Source organism: Pinus tabuliformis, chromosome Q, assembly GCF_031772625.1.
Source record: "Pinus tabuliformis cultivar Carrire ecotype Pingquan chromosome Q, CPIR1, whole genome shotgun sequence".
Classification (NCBI taxonomy): domain Eukaryota; kingdom Viridiplantae; phylum Streptophyta; class Pinopsida; order Pinales; family Pinaceae; genus Pinus; species Pinus tabuliformis.
This window is the reverse complement of record NC_142296.1, coordinates 743791010-743812690: the sequence shown is the minus strand read 5'-3', so window position 1 is coordinate 743812690 and position 21681 is coordinate 743791010. Positions and strand designations below refer to the sequence as shown.

Below are 21681 nucleotides of genomic sequence, written 5' to 3'. Positions count from 1 at the left end.
GGTTCCCAAGATCCTTAGCATCAATCCACAGAGGTTCTTCACGTTCAGAGGCTCAGCAACCGAGTGAGTGGCCTCCTACAGGATGTCTGCAGGGGATTCTACAGGAAACGCAGGGGTTTCTACAAGAAGTCTACAAATTGCTACAGGATGACCTACCGTGGGTGTTTGAAGTGATGGAGGAGTGATGGAATGGTAGGGGGAGATGTGTAAGGTAGGAATAAGGCTGGTGATGGCTCGGGAGTGGAGAAGTAGGATGGAGAACGAGTGTATGAAGTGGGTTGATGGATGGAAGGTTATAACAACGAAATGTCTAAAGGATGGAGTTACGTGAGGAGTGGAGGAGTTTGGGAGATAACAGAGCGTAACAGAGGTCAAGAGTGTGGTTGTATGCGTGATCAAGATGAAGAAGGAGGTAATAGAATGATGAAAAGCAGTGTAAATGAAACAAATGGCTTATGACTGTCACCAAGATGAAAATTCATTAACCTAAGCTACCTGAACTCAATGAATCAGCAAGATAAAGCGTGTAGAGGAAGGTGCATGAAGCAGTGATGAAGGTGTATGGTGCAAGAGTGAAGTGCATGGAAAGATCTATCATAAACGAGACTATGTTGCAGCATGTATAACGTGAAGAACTGCGTATTTTTGTGGCTGGTATGGGCTGCACTCCAATCTCCAAACAGAGATGGCAGTGGAGACTTTCTCAACCTTTTTTGTTGGAGCTCCAATGTATTATCCACTTGCTAATCTAACTAAACAACCGAAATCAATTCAACCATAAACTAGTCCTATCTATGCTCATGAAAACGACTAAATTACCAAACTATGAATTCGAATTGCATGTGAAAATAAACAAACTCAAGGTGCTGGAACGAAATGCAAACACATTACAACACTGAGGAGATCTATTGCTCTCAGGTTGGGCCCTAACCTGAGAGATATAGCTCCTTGAGAAAACTCAGAACTAGATCAAAATCTGCCTTCTTTATTCATAATCTGATGTCATGCCAAATTGGCTTACAAAAAGGAACAAAGACCGAGCTGTGCTCAAAAATTACAATAGTAATGCGAGAGTTTCAACAACCTATCAAAGGCTACGGCCTCCATACTTATGCAAAACGATCATCCAACAAGTGTCCTTGATTTTAGGAGCTCGGCTGTCCAACCGAGCTGTGCTCAAAAATTACAATAGTAATGCGAGAGTTTCAACAACCTATCAAAGGCTACGGCCTCCATACTTATGCAAAACGATCATCCAACAAGTGTCCTTGATTTTAGGAGCTCGGCTGTCCAACTGAAGTTTAACTTGCTGATCCTGTAGGACAGTCATAATTGTTGTTCCTGTAGAACAGTTATAACTGTTGTTCCTGTAGAACAGCTGGCTGCTTCTAAGCTCGGTGGGGAGATGGATTGGAGCTCGGAGCTATGGTGGGAATCATGAGGAGGGTCCCAAGACTGTGGACATCCTCTCCTAAAAACCAGCAGTGCCACCTCATTGTCTCCTTGTCTCCTTTTCACGTGGTCTTTTCTCCCTTTTAATGCAAAAACCTGAAATCATAATGCATTAGTCACGTAGATAAAGTGTCTACCCTTCTTCCTACAAACAACACGAATAAACTAAGAAATGCATGCATAAGCAGTAAAAAGTGAATGGTTTGAGCAAAGCAAGTAGGCCAAATGAGCCCAAATTATACCAAAAATTGGGGCTCATCAAATACTACATGCACTTAAAAAATGGCAGCCTTACCGAATGGGAAGACTCTTCAAGGATGAGGATGTGGAAGCATTGTTTTGTGCTATTTCTATTATCCAACTAGATTGGATAAACAAAGCAAGGGATGAATGGAAGAAGGACGAAGAAGTATGGCCACTTATTCAAAAGTTGCAAAAGATCCCAATTCAAACAATATTGCCAAAAATTGAAGAGGAAGGAAAAATCATATTGGAACCTGGAGCAGTCACTGAAACAAGAACCCGAGAGCTACAAAATCAATCAATTTCAAAGTATCTCATCAAGTGGAAGAACTTACCCGCTGAAGATTCCACATGGGAGGACAAGAATTTTATACAGAAGCATCAAGAACTACTCAAGCGTTGAGGACAACACTTTCTGAAGGAGAGGGGCATGTTAGGCCCCTATACTACTATTGTAACCCCTTATTGTTATTAGTACAACCCACTTATTATATTGATGTACCCATGTTGTGCCCATATTGTTACTATTGTTCCCCATAGAAGCCCACTATTATTATTATTGTGCCCTTACATTATTATTGTTATGTAGGCTCTAATTATATTATGACCCCTTAGACTCCTATATATAGAAAGGAGGTCTTTTCATTTGTATCATCCAAGAATTATTCATTTATGTAATGTAAAGGAGGTTTCCCCCTCGAAGAGGTTGAATTCTAAGGCGTTGATCTATCTTTTCTTGAGCTGGTTTCATAACATGTTGCCACATTATCCTATAGTGATGTCTAATTTCTTCAAGACTCCACTGGATAAGAATCCCATGAACTTCTTCACTTTCTTCATTGTTTATGTCGTCTTTGACATTAATTGATTTTCATATGTAGTTGTGACTTTTATGGAAGTTTTATCAAGACATGGTGTTCCAATCCATGCTTCAATGAATTGTAGCTCTTCTTCAAATTTTGTTATTTCTTCCATGTCACTGCTAATATCTGCACATTGAAATTTTTTACTTAAAAAATCATATATTAGTTTCTTCTCCTGTAACATTTGTAACCAACCTTCACTGAAAAAATTTTCCTTATCATATAATGGTTTATAAATTGTGGCACATTCAGCAACATGAATACTTTCAACAACACCTCCATCTTCAACTATCTCATTGCATTCTATTTCAAGCTGGTTCAAATATGTATTTTTCATTTCATATGTCATCTCTGCCCCATGATACTTTCTCCTAAACTATTGAAATTCTCTTCGGAATTATTTAATTTTACTTTTCCTACCCATTATTTTGGAGTAGAAATTATACTGACATAATTGAAGAGATCTAAAAAACAAAATGGTTATGCCAGCAAGCTATGATTTGTGAGGGAAGCCACAATGTGAAAAAAAAAAAAAAAATTGAATTAATGTAGGCACCTGGATAATACCGATGCACTCCAATCACAAGTCTGCATGATGCAGGTCAACTCCCTACAATAAACTCCACAACATTGTTCACCATCCACGGTACTATCTTATTTGTTCACAACCTGACAATGCTCCAACAACTCCAAAAGTACTCGCACCAGTTAACTCACAGATAACCAATAATGACTCAACTCAAAATCAACTAGAAATTCAATGCACTAGTTGTTCCTATAATCAACGCATAGGAAGGAGTATGACCCACTTCAATGGGCTCTTCAAAAAAATAAGTTGTCCTACGATCACTGTGTTTTGCGTGGGTTCTACACCGAGCCGTTTACATACCCAACCAAAGAATGTGGATTCCAATTTGTAATATTTCAACTTCAATTCTAAAGGTCAAGGGAAAAACTAACTGCAATCCAATTTAGAGATGATTACCATGATCAAGAAAGGGTTACCTACTTCTATAGCCACGCTGCTGCAACCTCCACAACATAAGCTTTCATTTGAATAACTTCTAGAATATGGAAATAAGCAGTAGAAATAAACAAGTTGGATATACAAAAATGAAGGTTTTATATCAACTCTGAATCCATCTACTTTGTGACGACCAAGATCTCAAATCCTCGTGTTTCTTGATGTGAAACCTTATAGAGTGTACTCTCTTACGATTGTGTGACTAACAACATACCAGAAATGGAGATGGAAAAACTAGAATACAATCAGTTAACAACGTGTCCCAAAAACTGATTCAATAATATCTTCACTCCACACACATGGTTTTCGCAACAGCCACCTTTTCCTCTTCCAAACAGAACAAAGAAACCCTGTAATGTTCGCTCTATGAATAGTTCTTGAAAATTGCTCCAATAGTGATACACAATGCTCCACATTCCAATCGAAACCTTCATGCAATGATTACTCCTCAATGCATGGATCTCATTCACAATGGATGGGAATTGAATTCAACCGACCCAAGATGCTCTACATACCTCTTGTGTGAATTGGTGCACTTCTCTGGGTTATTGTGCTTATTTATGCAGGTGGCCACTCCACACACAGGTCCGCTGCCACCGGCTCTCAAAACACTCAGCTCTTACATCAATTTGAATCTACAAATATCTAGCTCCCCACTTCCTCATCGGGTTCACTGCAATTGATCACTACTTAGTGACAGGACCGAGCCACCCTGGATGATCAAGCCACATAGGCTTAAAATCTCGAATCCATTATAATTATTTGCGGTTCTCAAGCAATGCAACTGGCTCCTCTTGCACTCCAGCTCCAACTCTAAATATCCACTCTCACCGCACCACACAATCTGGCTGGTCCTCACCTAGCCTCTCTGCTAGCCATACCTCATGCACAATATTCCAAATCACACAAAACGTACATCTGTAATATTACTTGCAAATCCCCGTCACATGTAGATCATGGGCCCTCGACTTATTGCAACAAAATCCAACACACTCGCAAGGTGATTTGGCATATCTTGACTCAAGCAGGTCAAGCTCTTCTCCTCTTACTCTAGCATTTCCACACACAGGTCACCACACCACGCACAGTTTAACCCTCCATATGTCACGCAGTTGCACCAAAACACCACAGTCGACTCTAGGTCACACAAATGCTCAATACAGCTTGGAAGAAATTTTCATACGCTCACCAATGAACAATGTGATAGCAACACCAAATTGTGACCAACTTATCTAAACAATGGATGGCCACTAACTCCATGATGGAGCAATCTCACACGATCCAAGCTCGCAGATCGGCTCTCGACCTGGGCACCAGATTGACTTTAATGATCATTTCTCCACCTGGACATGCAGACAGCTCTCCATATGGGTACCAAATTGGCTCTAAGGATATGTTCTTCAAACAAAATTGAATGGAATATTTGTGCACTATATCTACAATTAGGATCTACAACACACAAAAAAAGTCCCAAGATTAAAAAAAAAAAAAATTAGTTCCAACATGGTTTCTCACGCTGCCTGGCTCCACACTCACGGCCTTCCATGCATACAGACTTTGACCAGTCTTCTCTCAGCCTTCCTAAGACTTCGTGGGATGATCTCTTCCCTAGTAACAATGTCAGACTTGTTGCCTCTCTTCTCTAAGGTTCACCATACCTCTCTTCCTCCTTGATCTATGTGCACGGTGCTTTGGGCGGAAAAAACTTCTAAGAGACTTATCAGACTGCATGAAGAGCACTCACGAGAAGACTAAATAAACTTACTCCTATGGTTAATTCCAATCTATTTCTTCTTTGAATTAGTCTTCTCCCACAATGGATGCCACTCTAATGTATAAGCAGACCACAATATTCACTAACTTTGGCTGCTCACAACCTTCCAATTCGTATAGTGCCTGGCCTGGCCTCCTCAAATAACAACAAATCCACGAATGTCAAATCATCTTCACAGTATTCGACCTCTACTCAAACTTACACATATTTCATGTGATTCTCTGATACGAACTAAAATTTAGGAAAGAACCAGACATGAAAGAAATGTGCAACTCCAGGTGAGACCAGCTCAACCTAGAAAGTTCTTGCACTCAACGCACTCTACTATACATTAGCAAGAAAGATCATACATATATAAGGTTACAATTTTGTTGAGGATTTGGAAAAACTTCCTCATAAATAGGATCTGCATCCTAAAAAAACCTCACAACTTGACTGAGACACCATAATCTCGACAAACATCTAATAATACATTCTAGAATAGCCTACATTTCTCCATTAATTCCAAGTACCACTATAATACTAAATGCAATACCAGAGGAGTGGGGTAACTTTACTTCAAGTATTTATGGGAAGAAAGAAGCTACTCCATTCTAGGATCTATGGTCACTATGCAAGATTGAAGAAACCAGGCTGAAGGCTAAAATTGATGTGGGATCAAGTGAGCAAAATCAAGCGTATGTAGTTGTGGAAAAGAAAAGAGGAAATTATGGGAAACTTGGTCCTCAAAAAAAGAAGAAGAACTTAGCTAAGGTTAAAAGCTATAGATGTCAAGAATATGGGAATTACAAAAGAGACTGTCCTAAGCTCAAGAAGAACAATAACAAAATAGGAAAAGAAGAATTTCATATCATTGAATAAGTGGAGGACGCTGAAAAGAAGTCCAAGAAAGAGGAAGTAAGAGATCTATACTATGATGGAGATAGTCTTCCTCACCTAGTTATTTTAAAGTTTTCTATTGTAAGATATGGTTTTCATGAATCACTAAGGTAAATGATAGGATGCATCATGGCATCATAAAATCATTAAAATTGAGAGCTCGTGAACTCATGAAATATAGTTGATGTCTATGGCAATCACCTAAGGGAGGATATAGCTCTTGGTAACCTCATTAGAAACATAAGTGGTACTTATGGGAAAAAGAAGAAAAAATCATCTAGTACAAAGCTCATCATACATCAGTCAAAAAGAAACATCTGTTGGATGAGGATACTCAACATCCTTTATTGGCTCATTGAAAGGTTCACCAAATCAAGAGGAAGCAAGTGTTTCATCAAGAATTCCAACTTGTGGGAATTCATGGGATGATAGTATGATGACAAAAGAAGTAAAGTAGATCAAGGAATTGAAGTTATTTCAATCAAGGAAGTTGTTGAAGTAAGTATAGATGATCTAAAGGAAAATAAGGTATGTATGCTTGTGTTCGATATTTGTAGTCATATTATACGGTTGCAGGTAACATGTATAAATACTCTATCTTGAGAGCATGATTAAAAGAAGGGATATACTACTTTGAAAGGATTCAGGAAGGCATGGGTCATACATTGTTTAGATGAAATAAACATAATATGTCCTCATATGAAATATGAGGTGGTTGAAAAAATTGGAGGAACTATGACTAGAAGTTTCTAGAAGGAAATGTGTGAAGAAAGAAAGGAAGAGATCATGAAATATGCAGCTATGGAAAAGGAAATCAACATATGAGGACTGAGATATTTGACTAGATTATCTCCATGAAATATATGAAGACTCTGATGAAGTTTGAAAAAGAAAGAGACCCTTGACATTATATATATATATATATATATATATATAAAAGTGTGTCAATTTGTATGCAGGATGTTGATGCAAACTAGAATATGTCATGATGAAAGACCGTCACAAAGGTAATCTTGATTTAATGTTCATTACTTATTTTTGAATGATATATGGATGGGTTGATGCAGAGCTGCCCAGGGAAGAGCGATGGATATCTTCCACCATTGTGTCCATGTAGTAGGATGAAAGATCCTTAAGGAAACATGGCATGAGAAAAAAAGCATGGCATGAAGGAAGGTCACATATGGAACTGATGGATCACTTTTCGATGAAAGAAATAATGACATGACTGACTCATGGATGAAAGTGATGGACCATTTGTGCCCTATGAAGAAGTTCCAAAAACATGAAGACTCCTGAATAAATAAAATAAGTTCATGACATCGTGAGGAGTTCTTCAAGCAAATGGTTATCCCGTGATCTACACCTAAAGAGCCGTTGTAGGTCCCTAATTAAGAGGGAGTCTAGAAAAAAGTTTCTAACTTGGTAGTAACTTGGAAGCAAATTCCTAAGCAAAGAGGGAGCTTAGGTACATTCCTTCTGTAGGAATGAGTACATTCCTTCATTGGAATAGATATATCCTCCCTAATTAAGAGGGATAGATAGATACATCATTCTTGCCTTCACTTAGGAAGACAAAATGGAGGATTGGGTGGCATCCAATATAAGAGTAGTAGTGAAGGATCAATATTCTTTGAGGACTAGGAATCCAAGATAAGAATAGTCCTGGTGGAACATACTCTGAGAGAACCTGGGTGGGGCATGTTCCAAGAGAGATAATGATGAGGGTGTCTATACATCATTGGTCTCCCCAACATTGTGCTCTAATATTATGGAGAGATAGAGAGGTTAGTCAAGGCCTTGCTATGTGACAGTGTTGGATGATATGATGCTATATAGATGGGTTACCAATCTGACTCTTCTTATGAGAATTCTTCAAATTGATAATGACCAAGTACCCTGTATGGGTTATGAATACCTCCCTAATTAAGAGGGAGTGTTGAAAAGTGTAACTAGGTTCAGTATCCTTAATGACATGTGTAATTATGATTTTATGTAATTGATGTAAAGAAGAAAAATAAAATTACTGAATCATGGGTTTCATGATCAAGGAATTTTATTTTTAGATAAAGCTCCCATTGTGAGCTATTAGGTTTGGTCATCAAGTCATAAAGTTGATAGAGTCAATGTCATACTTTGAAGACCCATTTTGGGCATGTAATTCATTGTAAAATAAAATTTATTATCCCTCCAAGACCTTGTCACAAGATTCTCTTCATGTTGGCCTAAGGATTCTTCTAGAATGGCAAGTTAGCTCACCTACAACTCAAGTCCGCTTATTTTGATGGATGAATCACTATAAATAGGCAACCCGGCCTTCATTTGTGAACAAGCAATTTAGAAAAAGAAGTCTGCAATAAGGAGTGTGAAAATCACTAGGAAAGGAGCCTCATAACCAGCGAAGAGAAGGAAAGGAACAGTGAAGTCTTTAGTGTTTTTTATGGGTCTGTTTTTGGGTTATGTACACTCCACACATGCGAGAATCTACTGCTACCTACTGCAAGAAGAAAGAGATACCACAGTAATATTAAGAAGACAATTTTTGAAGAAGAACAAGGTGATTCTCTATCCGAGTTAAAAGAGAAATAACATCCATCTAAAGTGAAGGGAATCAAGGTGTTTATCTCTCTCGTATGTTATATCTAGGACTTATGAAGTAGGTTCGAGAATTCTAGAGTTGAATCAAGGAACCAAAATCCATATAATAATTGAGATAGTGAAGGAGGGAAGGAAGTTTGACCATCATTTACTCAAGGAAGAAATCAAACAAGAATGCTTGTGACTTGGTCTTGGAGAGGTTGTTGTGTCAAGAGTTTAGGTCATGGTCTTGGTATTCGTCAATTGAAGTCTCTATACGAAGAAGAATTTGTGTGGGTTTTCATCTCAAATTATAGAGGTTTGGACGTGGATGATCACCTATATTCTATGTCTCTTGTCTCTTTATTGTTTATTCTTTGGTAGTTGTTTGATGAACACTATGAAAATCTAACTAAAAGAGAAGATCCTAATATAATGAAGTAAAACAATTCACAAGAAGTGATCATTAAAAAAGAAATGACCTAATTGTTATGCCCAATATTTCTCAACATTTTTGTATGAAATTTTCTCTTTTTTGGAAACATCGACCTGTGACAGTGGAATTATTGTAAATTTTTAAATTTGTTATTCATCAAAAAATCGACATATATCTTATAACAAGATTTGTATAAATTAAAATTTGATTAGTGCATTTGTATATGATGTTTGGATTAATTTGTTGTATTATCATATTTCACATCTCTTCATTATAATATTTAATCATCCATATATTTAATCACGGGTGTTATATTTAACAATGACATTAGATAACACAATAGAATAAATTAAAATGTATTTTATTATATATCAATAAGAGGCTCTGTGCCATACAAAATGGGATTGTTATTGATAACCCCTTATCTTTCAATCGGACACTATGTCCATTACATTTAAACAAAATGTCTGATTTTCACAGACAATTATTTGAAAATATGCAACAGGTTGCATTGATATCCAAATAGATCATCATTCTTCATTGGAAACGTTGTCAGTTCTCGAGCTACGTCCATGACTTGGGTTATTTGAATGAATGTTTTGTTGAGTGCATCAATTGTTTTCATCTTCTTGATATTGTTCCATCTACAAACATAAAAATAAAGTGTAATGAGTGTATCTACATTGGTGAGGATAATGAAAATTGAAATAAATAATAGGCATCATTGTAAATCGAATAACAATGTACCATAGGAAGAAGTGACACATAAACTGTACACATGATTTCAAAAGCATGTATCATGCTTTGTTGCAACAAGTCTTCTACTAGCATAGTTCCATACTTTGTTTCCTGCGTGTTTTAAAACCCATTATAATTCATAGATTTAATATAAAGGATTTTTTTTGTTCTATACTCAAAGAAGTAAAACAACATAGATACTTACAAATTCCACAATTAATTTTTGATAAGCCAACATATACTCACAACCCATATTTAACCCAATGTCAATCAATTCTTCCAATGGCTCTTCTTTGTATGTTAGCACCTATTTTAATACATTCAAGGATGGTTGCTGTAAAACAACTGAAAATATACAAAAATAAAACCTTGAGTTGTTATAAGGAAATATTAACAATTACTCAAAAACTTTGATATCAACCTTTTTCTTCCTTGTTACCCTGTTTTATGTGCTGAATAAGTTCCATTTTGTTTTATTTTCTGCAAAAACATACTTGAAATTTACTATTTAATGCTAAATTATTTTTTTATATGTACAATGTCAATCATGATTACATACATTTGAAGCACATTGTTGTTGAAATGGCTCCCCTTGTGATGCAATTATGTCCATTTCTCTGACCATCTCCTTGTACACTTTTTTAGACATTCCTACTAGCATGTTTCGTATATCAGCTCTTTGATCATTTTGGATTTTCATAATTTTCCTAAAAAAGTAATAAACTATTTTTATATTGATATATAAAAACTAAATATAACAAAATTGATATTAATAAATGAATGGTGTGTATATATATATATATATATATATATATATATATATATATCTAGAAAATCGTTTTAATTAGGAATATTACCTTTTGAATGATTCTTTTTTGTTTTTGTATGTTTTTGCTATTGCAAGTTTGACATGTCTCAATTACCATTGCTTTAGAAATGCTTCTTATACTTTAGAAATAATTTGGTTCTTGGAATCATTGGACTAATTTTTGCATTGTAAGTGGAAAGTATGTCTATACGCTCATTCCACTAGATCCCTACTAGTTTTGTAAAAATAATTCCCCTTTTCATTAACCTCCAGCGCCATTCTAGATGAGCTAAGGATCAATTCATCGTCATTTACATGTTCTATAATTTTGTTTTTTAGAATGACATTGATCTTTTTCTTCATTGTTTCTCCCTTTAGTACATTAAACATATATGAATTAATAGATTGTTTGAAACATGTTATCTAATATTCTTAAGTATATTATTAATGAAAATTCAAAAAAAATATCATATTGAATAGTATTTTTCATTCACTTGATTCATCTCTTTGTAATTTTTCTATCAAGCTTTTACACTCTTTTGCACTTAGATTAGAAATAATCATATTGACCTTCTTCATTTTGTTGCTCTGCATGATACACATAGACCAATATATATTAGTTAAACTTACATATAGTTCAAACATATTAGTTTTGTAAAGAATTTACAAAGAATTTGTCTTCTTTTCTTTTTTCGATGTGTTATCATTGTGTCGATCAAAATTTTTGTCACTTAACACATTCTCAAACATTTTTTGTCAATATAAAACATGTACCATTCAATACATAAGCCATTAAATATATTTTATACAAAAATAAATAAAAATTGCAACCAAAAAGATCTCTAGTAACTGGTGTGTTTATTTGAAAAAATGCACCAATGTGTTTAGGCCATTAAACGCACTGGGCATTTAATTGTTCAGCACCGTCAATGAAAAATATTTTTTTTAATTAATTTTGAATTATGATGGCACGATTTGTAACAATAAATGCACCATAATGACTTAATGATGCTATTTGGAAAAGGCGCGTCGGTGAGTTATATTACACTGAAAGCACCGATGCACAGATTGGACAAAACCAATAGGTTTATAATACATCGATGTGTTGTATTACACAGGGCACATCGTGCATTATGTTACATTAGTGCACCGCAAAACATACGTTATTTGTTTTTTAAACGGACAGGGCCGACAGGGTTTGGATCTAATTCAATAAGTGGTCCCCCCAATTTACATGTCAAACACCCTATATATAGTAAGTACACAAACCAATTAAACCTAAAATATCTAAAATGAAAAACCCTAATTTTGAAATGGTAGAGGGAGTTAAACCCTATGGTGAAATTTTACAGTCACATAAGCAAGAAGAAGCAAGGGTTTAAGGTAAATATTGAATTTTTTTGTTTTTTTAATTCTAAATTTTAATTAAATTTAAATAGGAATAGAGATCGTAAAAAAAATTCAGGTAAAATCAATAGTAAACTTTTTATTATACAGGGTTTTAATTTTTTTTAATTATTTTTCTTTCTAAATTTTAATTAAATTTTAATAGGAATAGAGATAGTAAAAAGATTTACTAGTAAAATCAATAGTAAACTTTTTATTATATAGGGTTTTAATTTTATTATTATTATTTTTTTTTTTTTTGAATTGTAAATAAATCTAACATAAATTGTAAAAAAAAATAACAGTAAAATTTAAAAATCTTGTTATCCAAGGTTTTGAGTGAATCACCATACCTTTCAAATTCTGATCTTTCTGTGGTTTCAAAATATTTTGTTGCTCCATATTGCTCTTAGTGTGTCTCTCTTGTAAATGATCTCTCTTTTAATTAAACTCTAACAGAAATTCTAAATATTTTTACTAGTAAAATCAACAATAAAATTTAAATTTTTTACTATGCATAGTTTTGAGTAAATCACCATACCTTTCAGCTTCTAATCTTCTGAATAGTTATGTCGCTCCAAATTATTTTTTTGTTGCACAACTCTCTTAGCATATCTCTCTTGAAAATCACTCCCTTGAAATTTTGGGAAAAATAATGAAATAGTGAACAATTTTTTACTATTTAAAAGGCTTTATGAAATTAGATTTCAAAAAACCAATTGTCATTTATTTTTTTAATTCAAAAAAAAAATCGCATTTTTTTCACTTAAACCAAACATCAGTGTGTTTGATAGTAAAGATCATTGATGCATTTACAAGTAAAGCACAATGACATTGTTTAGGCGCCAAATTTGTTCAACTCACCAACATGATATTTTTTTTTTGAAATTCTGAAACTATGCAATTAATCTTTTAATGTAATGGTGCACTTTGTATTTAAATGCATCAGTGTTGTAATTGTTATAAGCACACCAACATGGTAGAATTCGTTTTTATTTTCGAAATCCCAGAAATAGGTGTGTACCCATGTTGTTTTTATTTAAACGCATCAGCGTGTTTTTGTACAAGAGCATCGATATGATAACATATTTTGTATTTTTCAAAATGTCAAAAATCGTTGTGAGTATTATTTGAACACCCCGATGTTGTTATGATTTAAATGCATTTGTGCAATTTGTTCTAATAAGCACACCGGTAGAGTTTAAAAGCTATCTGAAATTTTATTTTCACATAAAATGGCATATTAATATCAAATTATCCTTTAGGACGCATCCACATAAATTACAGTAGTTCATAGTATACATTTTCCGCTTTAAGTAGCCTTATTCTTGAAAAAGGCTGAAAACTATATTGAAATTTAGATTGTGGTTATATGGTTCTCGAAATTAATTTTAGATATACACACAAAATTTTATTTCTGATTTTTCTTAAATGGAGGGACAAAATCTCAAGAATATATGCAAATGGTCAATCCTTCAAATCCCAGATCATTCTATATTGCTGATCATATTCCTTTGTGGAGTTCTTCCTTTCCATCTCGAGTAATTTCATATTTTATTTATATTTCAATTATCGAATTGAATTTATTTATTTTTAATCCATGTCAATTTGAATAAAAATGTATCCAAAGTTGCAGGATCCTAATTCATAATCGAGTTCAAATTCAGAAACTATTCCTCCATTTCAAAAATGTTGAAACCTCTAATTAGGAGTAGCATATCGCAAGAAGTTGGTAGATGAAAATGGAAAACCTTTTCACCCTGCTAATTAGAACATGGCATCTTCCAGCTGCAATCATGAATCAACGATGGTAATAATTGTTTGGTATAATGTAATTTCAATAAACTAATTGCGTTGACATGCTTACTAATATCATTGATATTGTACTAATGACGTTCAATATTTTTTGAAATTAGGATTCTAGTTATGATGAGCGACCCACCTACCACCTTCCAGTGCACCCCACTACAACGTAAACTTGAAAGAAGGTTGCACTAAGATCAAGACTCGAAGATGAATCATACAATGAATGGTTGAATCAACCACCTATTCAATTCCCACTATTTCCAGATTCACCAATTAGGAATGAATACAACAATAGTAGTTCTTCATCACAAGTTGGCAATGGAGGCAATCAAATAGAGGTTGGTATGGATGATTACTTACGAGATACGAATTCCATGGAGGAAATGTTGTTAGATGCATTCCAGAATGAAGAGCTAGAGGATGATGCTCATGTCATTGATATGTTATTCGAAAGCTTGAAATCTGCTTCCGCTAGCCCTCTCTTTGGACCTGGCGGCAAGTCAAAGTCTACTCAGTTAGGGGCAATGATGTTGTTGTACAACTTGAAAGAAAAATTTGGCATTTCAAATGCATGTTTCTCAAAAATATTGAGGTAGTTCACCTACATGATCAATCAAGTCCCCTATATTTTGAGAACTATTGTCAAACAATCAATATTAAAAATGGTCAATTTTACGAATGTTAAATATTGACAGTGTACAATTATATTCCCCACCAACTGCAGGTTATTCAAAGAGAGGGTAGATGTGAATAGGAAAATCAATTGTTGAAAATATTGGATGTTGGGTACATATCATATCATGCATGTACGAATGATTATATTCTATATAGAGGAGAGTATGCAAATAAAGAGATATGTCTGGAATGTGGGCATGACAGATAAAGTAATTAAAAAAAAACATGTAAATCACATGGTCCTCCTCATAAGATATTGAGGCACATGTCTATAATCCCAAGGATTCAAATGCTCTTTTTTTTCAAAGAATTAGCTATGTTTCAGGGATGACATGCCTCACATAGAAGTGAGTCATGAGTTATGTGAATCCCAACATATTCAATAACCATGAAGCATCTAGAGGAAAGATGGCCTGAAAAATTTAAGGATGGAGTACGAAGTGTATGACTCAGCATAGCCATGGATGACGTCAACCTATATTCCCTCCAAAACACCAACTATTTTGTTTGGCATGTAGTAGTAGTCAACAACAATATCCCCCCATGGTTGTCTATGAAAAATGAAAATCTTATGTTGACTCTCATAGTCCCTGGTAGAAGACAAGTGAAAAATATGGATGTCTACTTACAACCATTGGTAGATGAATTGAAGCAATTATGGGAAGGGCTACATGTGTACGATGTATCAGGACCCATCACAACATAGAGGAGTTTTACATTGTATGGAATATGTCCTTACATTGTACATGATTATCCAGTGTTAGGAGTTTTCTCCGGTAAATTACATTTTTATTGATTTGTTTATATATGTAACAATATTGTTTCATATATATTTAACTTAATTCACTGCAATTTTTCTAATCTTCATGGTAGCTAATGTGTCGGCCTATATACAATAATTTAATATATCTTGTAACAAAAGGGTATCATGGATAAAAATGTTGTGGACCTTCTCTGAAGGCTAGGTGGTCTAACCGGCTATGAAAGCCAGTGTATAACTACTCTAGGGTATTCCTCCCAGAAGAAAACCCTTACAGAAGAGAAACATCCAGTTTCAATGGTAAACCATAGAGAACCCAAAGGCCTTCAATAATGACACCAATTGAATGGCTTAAAGCATATGAGAGAGAGAAGGGGAAGGAGTTTGCATAAATGTTTGATTCAAATAGGGAGCCCATTTTTGATGATCCAGAATTATTTAACACCTATGTTGAGAAATTTCCCATTGGGATGAAAAGGAAATTTGTCTTTTATGAGCTCCCATATTGGAAGCATCTTAAGATTTCCCACTTACTAGATCATGTGCATATATTTAAAAATGTTTCATCTTATTTATGGAGGCACATATCATCGAAATAAAATGACACATTGGATGTTAGGAGATATATTATTTCTTAAAAACTAAAAAGAAACATTGGCCAAGACAAGAAACTAGAGGAGAGGTTAGTCCCTCATGGTCTTTCAAAGAAGGTGATGTCCCATGGATTTTAAATAAATATGATATTTCTTTGGCAAAGGAAGTTGTATTGAGTGTGAGGGTGTATTCTTTATCTGGGTCTTAACTACGACGTTGCTTCATTGTGGAAGATCATTTTTCGAGGTTGAAATCCAATGACTATTTGAACCTTCTAAGAGTACGTATGTCAAAAACATGATTTTTTAATTTTTTTAATTTTTATGCAATGGGATATTTTATAATTATTTTTTGTATAATGTATTATTTATTGTGCAGTGCCATTATCCTATTTTCGTGTGTGGGTTTGTGAACCATGACTTCCCCCAAGACCTATGACGTGCCATGTCTAAATTATTTGCATTTGTACATTGGATCACATCAAAGGAGATTCATATGCCTATAATTCCACAGTGGCACCAAGAGATAGTTGAGATTGTTTGTATGTTTGAGAAGGAATTGTTGACGAGTTTCATGGAATTCACCTAGTATATGAGGTTGAATTAGTTGGGGTGGCTTCTTGTCATTGGATGTTTTTCTTAGAGAGGTACATGAAGAAATGGAAAGGTTTTGTTTGAAAAAGGGAAAAACCTGAGGGGTTTATGGCAGAGGGGTATATATCATATGAGGCTTTATATTATGCCAGTGAATACATCAAGAAGATCAATAACACACTAGGTGCCACGATTTGGGATGACGAAAGGGATGAAGACAAAAGGGAAGGGGATCTTCTCCAAACAAATGGAAAGAGGTGCATGATAAAGAGTAAGTGGCTTATCATTTGTCAAATTTATGCACATTAATTATTCACACTACACTTCATATTAATACATATTTTGACCTCATACATACTATATTTGTTGGTTTTATTTCATTAGTGAATTCAGAAATTAAAGCCATCAACAAATTCATTCTTTATAATATGGAAGTGACACAACCATGGGTCGCATTGTACAAAGAGAAGAGGAGGAAATGGGACAGTGACAGGAAAGAATTCAAATGGTTCAATGATAGAAGTGTGCATTATCCTAATCATTTAAAAGAAAATATGTCAATGACATGCCCTAACAGTTGGGTTGTTGATCAAGTAAGAGAGAAATATGGTGCATCTGATTGTTACCCGCATGTTAAGAGGATGCACTAAACATAGGGATTGTCGCAACAACTTGGTAATTATAATCTCTTTCTATACATCTTTAACTTCATACTGCACTTTTGAATTGTAACATATATATATTTTTGATTATGTTCAAATTATTAGACACATGACACTTGATATTTTTTTTATAGGTGCATTTGTTCCCATCTATGTGGGCATATGGACATCATTTTCGCATAGAGGATGCTAATGATGGATGCATGACACAAGAATGTGGAGTGCAAGTCTAATTCGACCAATTTAGTCGTGTTAGCCACCACAATAAAAAATTAATGCAAGGGATGTTAGGTTACATTGGAAAGATACAAGAGATCATTCAAGTGGACTTCTCTTCATTCCAATTTGTTATTTTTAGGTGCAAGTGGTGGGACACCTTTGATTGGAATAATGTAAAGGAATATCGTGATAGTGGGTTGATATCTATCAACTCTAGAAAGATGTGGCATGAAGCTAGGGAGCCTTATGTTTTCCCAAAACATTACAACCAAGTGTTTTTTTACCCATATGTGTTGGATAGGGATTGGTGATTCGTATTAAGACATGACCCTAGATCAAAACATATTTTTGAGAACAACTGTGTTATCATGCCAAGCAAGGAAGACAATCAGGGTGATGACAACATAGAGTGATATGTACTTGTGTTATTTCATCATTTATACTATTTTTGTATGTTTTCGTTTTCTTTATTTCGCTAATTATATTGTTTTGCATTCGTCTTGTTGGCATTTTATATAATTTGTAAGATTTGCAAACATTTTTACACGTTTTTTTGCAGTGGAAACATTTTTACACTTAAAACTAAGTATTTCCAATTATGTGCAATATCTATGATAATAATGATTCAAGGTCACAATCCTTCTCAAATAGGAAAATGAGAAAAATATAACCAAAATGAGAAAATAGTGAATTTAGAAAGAACATTGAAGATTTATTCTCAGTTTAGATACGTATTGGTTTATTAATCAATTCACATAAAGTTTCTTCTTGTTTAGTTCAAAATCAATATAAATCATGTAGTGATAACTCTATGAAGACCTTAACAATGAAAAAGTTGTGTATTAATACGTAATATTAAATTCTTGACATGAGAGGTAAAGTCATGTTTACTATATTTAAATTCCAATTCTTGCAACATTATGTAAACTAAAAGGAGGTCTTATGCATGTATAAAATGTTGATTACATCTTTTTATGGACCATAAGAGAAACAAATGGGCTTACATGGATGCATGAGAGGTTTTAATTTTTTCTTCATGGATAATGGAACAATTTTGACTTTTCTTTTCAATGGTAATTATAAATAAAAGTTGAATTAATAAATATTTTATGGCTAAGAATTAAATGATAAATAATGTGATGGTGATTAAGAGGCATTTGTTTGACTTTCTAATAGACTTGGTGATGCATTTTTATTTCCTATTTAGATTATGTAAAATAAATATCTATTTTTATGTATTTATAAGTAAATTATTTAAAGTAGACATGTCTTTATCATTGTGAACATGATGTAATATTAGCTAGGAGAAATGTGAAAACATGAATTTTAGTGACTATCTCATGATAAGTATGTGGAAAAAATAATATTTCTTGAGTTGTTCATTAAGAAATCTTCAAATATATTATTTCTCAAAAGTTTAAATCTAATATAATATGATTTTTGTATTATTTAACTCATATTCATTTTTAAAAAGAGATATATAAACCAATACAATAGAAAATAAAGAACCACAATAGCACCAAAATGTTATATCTTTATTACTAAAAAAATGTTCACTGACCTCTTTAACGGAGAACTCCCAATATAGCAAACCTCCAACTACAGATAACTTCAAAAGCCTTATTTTACATTTTTTTATCCTCATCTTTAGAGAGAGAAATTTCTAATTTAAATTGGTAAGAGTTGCTATAAATATTAAGTTTAATTTGCTTGAAAACTTATACTTCACCGATAAATTAAATTTTATAAAAATATAAGTTTTTAAGTTATATTAAATCTAAATTAATTATAAAAAATTATGACTTAAGTTTTTTGAATTTAACAATAGATCGAATTTTATAAACCAACATAGATCCATCTTAATAATGGATCTACCAATAGCTAGATCAAATCTCATTATATGAAAATATCTTTTTAGTATGTAAAACTTGAAAAAAGATGTACATGTCAAAAGACTTAATCTCTTTTAGTGATTGATAAATATGTGATTAAAATGGATCTATAGTACTGGTTTTCTATCTCCATATATAGATCGACCATAGTGTGATTTTTCATTGGTTAAATTGTATTTTTGAATCTTTTATTGTTATTAATCTTTTATATTAAAAATTGAACGAGTTACACATTTTAGTCTTATTAAGAACTAACTAAATTATTTTACGAATAATTATTTTTTCCCTGTGAGTATTGAAATATTTTACTAATTAATTTAGAATGAATATGAATGAACTGTCTAAGCAATAGAAAAATATTTATCATAATTTTCCAATAATAGTTTCAACCATACTAAAATTTGTAATTTGTAAAAATATCTTTGCAATTTTTTTAAAGCAAGTTGTTTTGCATGCAATTTCATATATAAAATTTTGATATAAGTTTTCCAATACATAATCTATAATAAATATTATTTCATAAAAATAAACATCATGATGATAACCATCTAACAAACATAAACATCATCTAAGATACACATTTGAATTCACTACCATCATCTAATTATATACACCTCTAGCACATATAAACGTCATTAGCTAGCACACAAATCTAATAACCTAACAAGGCAAAATCATCGTGATCACATCTAACAAAACACAAACATTGTAATATAACATCATCACGACACACATCCTTAAATTAATATACATCTCATGTCAAATAATTTCTATCGCATACACATCTATCTACAATCACATTAAATGAATATATCTAGCATGACCTAAAAATATACACATCAATGCCAACATATAAATTAAGTCCATAAACATGAAAAAAATTGAGATATATATATATATATAAGTGTCAAATAACTGCAATCAAAGGAGGAAACCAAACAGTCTGGGGACTGAAGGAGCTCGATGGTGAAGAGGATGCAGGAACGGCTGGCACGCCCACGACCTGACACGGGGTAGTCCATCCGGTTGTACGTATGGGCCTAGGCGCAGACGCGGACTGTATTCCATCGCAGTCCTGGTCGTAACTTGCATGGGAACCCCGTTACTCTTCGACCTCCATCTTACCCCCATCGACTTGAGCTTGTGAATGTGGTTTTGCGGTATTGTGTTTGCAGGGTTTCGGTTCAGCCTATGTCGGTTACTTCGGTTCACAATGACAGCAGGCATAAACCTTGGAGCAACATGGAGGGCGACCTAATAGACTATTCATAGGACCCCCTCGAGGGCATCTCCATCTTCGGTAGACGTCTAATAGCGATGTGCACTTTCCATTCAGTAGTGAGCTCTCGGAGGTAATTGCCCCTCTTCTGTCACTTTCGGGACAACCCGGCTCTGTGATCGACCTTTCGGAGCTACCTGTGACTTGGCCGTCTCTCTCCGCGCCTTCCCTAATGTCGTCCTCCCATCTCACTAACCCCGGCCCCTCCACATCTGTACAAGCGGTTGAATCCTCTGGCCTATCCTCCCTCCATCCCCTTGTGGCTATTCACTACCCTCCTCATTCCCCGCTCAGTGAAGCCCTCCCTTCGCATTCCTTCCCTCCCCAGGAACCGACCTAGCCGTCAGGAAGCTACACCACTATTCCCCCCCTCCCGGATGCCTACCCGCATGAATCTAAACAGTTGCCTTCAAACCCTAACCCTAACCCTAATCCACCAAACCCTCGCCCTGAAGATCACCCTGAACAAGCAGAGATTGCGGAGCCGTCCCGGGGAAAGAAGCAAAGGTGTGTTAAGCCTAAGACACAGGATGTTTTCATTGACTAGGAAGAGGATTTCCAGTGGCAGGACACCATGGATATGGCAGCAACTGTCCTGGTAGGAAGAGTCAGAGGAAGGACCTACTCTGCAGCTAGACTGAAACAATGGGTAGCTGAAATATGGGGCCATCACTTGGCAGACCTGCCTATTGTCCAAACCTTTGTTTGCGGCTAGTTTTCCCTTAGATTTGCATGAACTAACCACACAAATTGGGTTCTATCATCCTACTGGCACATCGAACAAGCTCCGGTCATGCTAAGGAGATGGAGCCCGTTGTTCGATCCTGACAGAGAACAGCTCGAGGCAAAGCCAATCTGGGTTAGACTACCTGGCCTGCCTCGCACTTCTAGATCGAGGAAATCTTCAGAAGAATTGGAAATACCCTAGGAACTTACCTGGATTATGGCAGATCCTACCTTTCCATACGAGTCATGGCCTATGCGAGACTATTGGTGCACCTAGATATCAGAGGAGGCTTGC

At 34.6% G+C, this 21681-nt stretch overlaps 1 pseudogene; it reads left to right on the top strand.

The window, feature by feature from the left end:
* LOC149221682 (putative pentatricopeptide repeat-containing protein At3g25970) overlaps positions 1–21000 on the top strand; it is a 67086-nt pseudogene extending 46086 nt beyond the window's left edge.
* Positions 21001–21681: the final 681 nt, after the last annotated feature.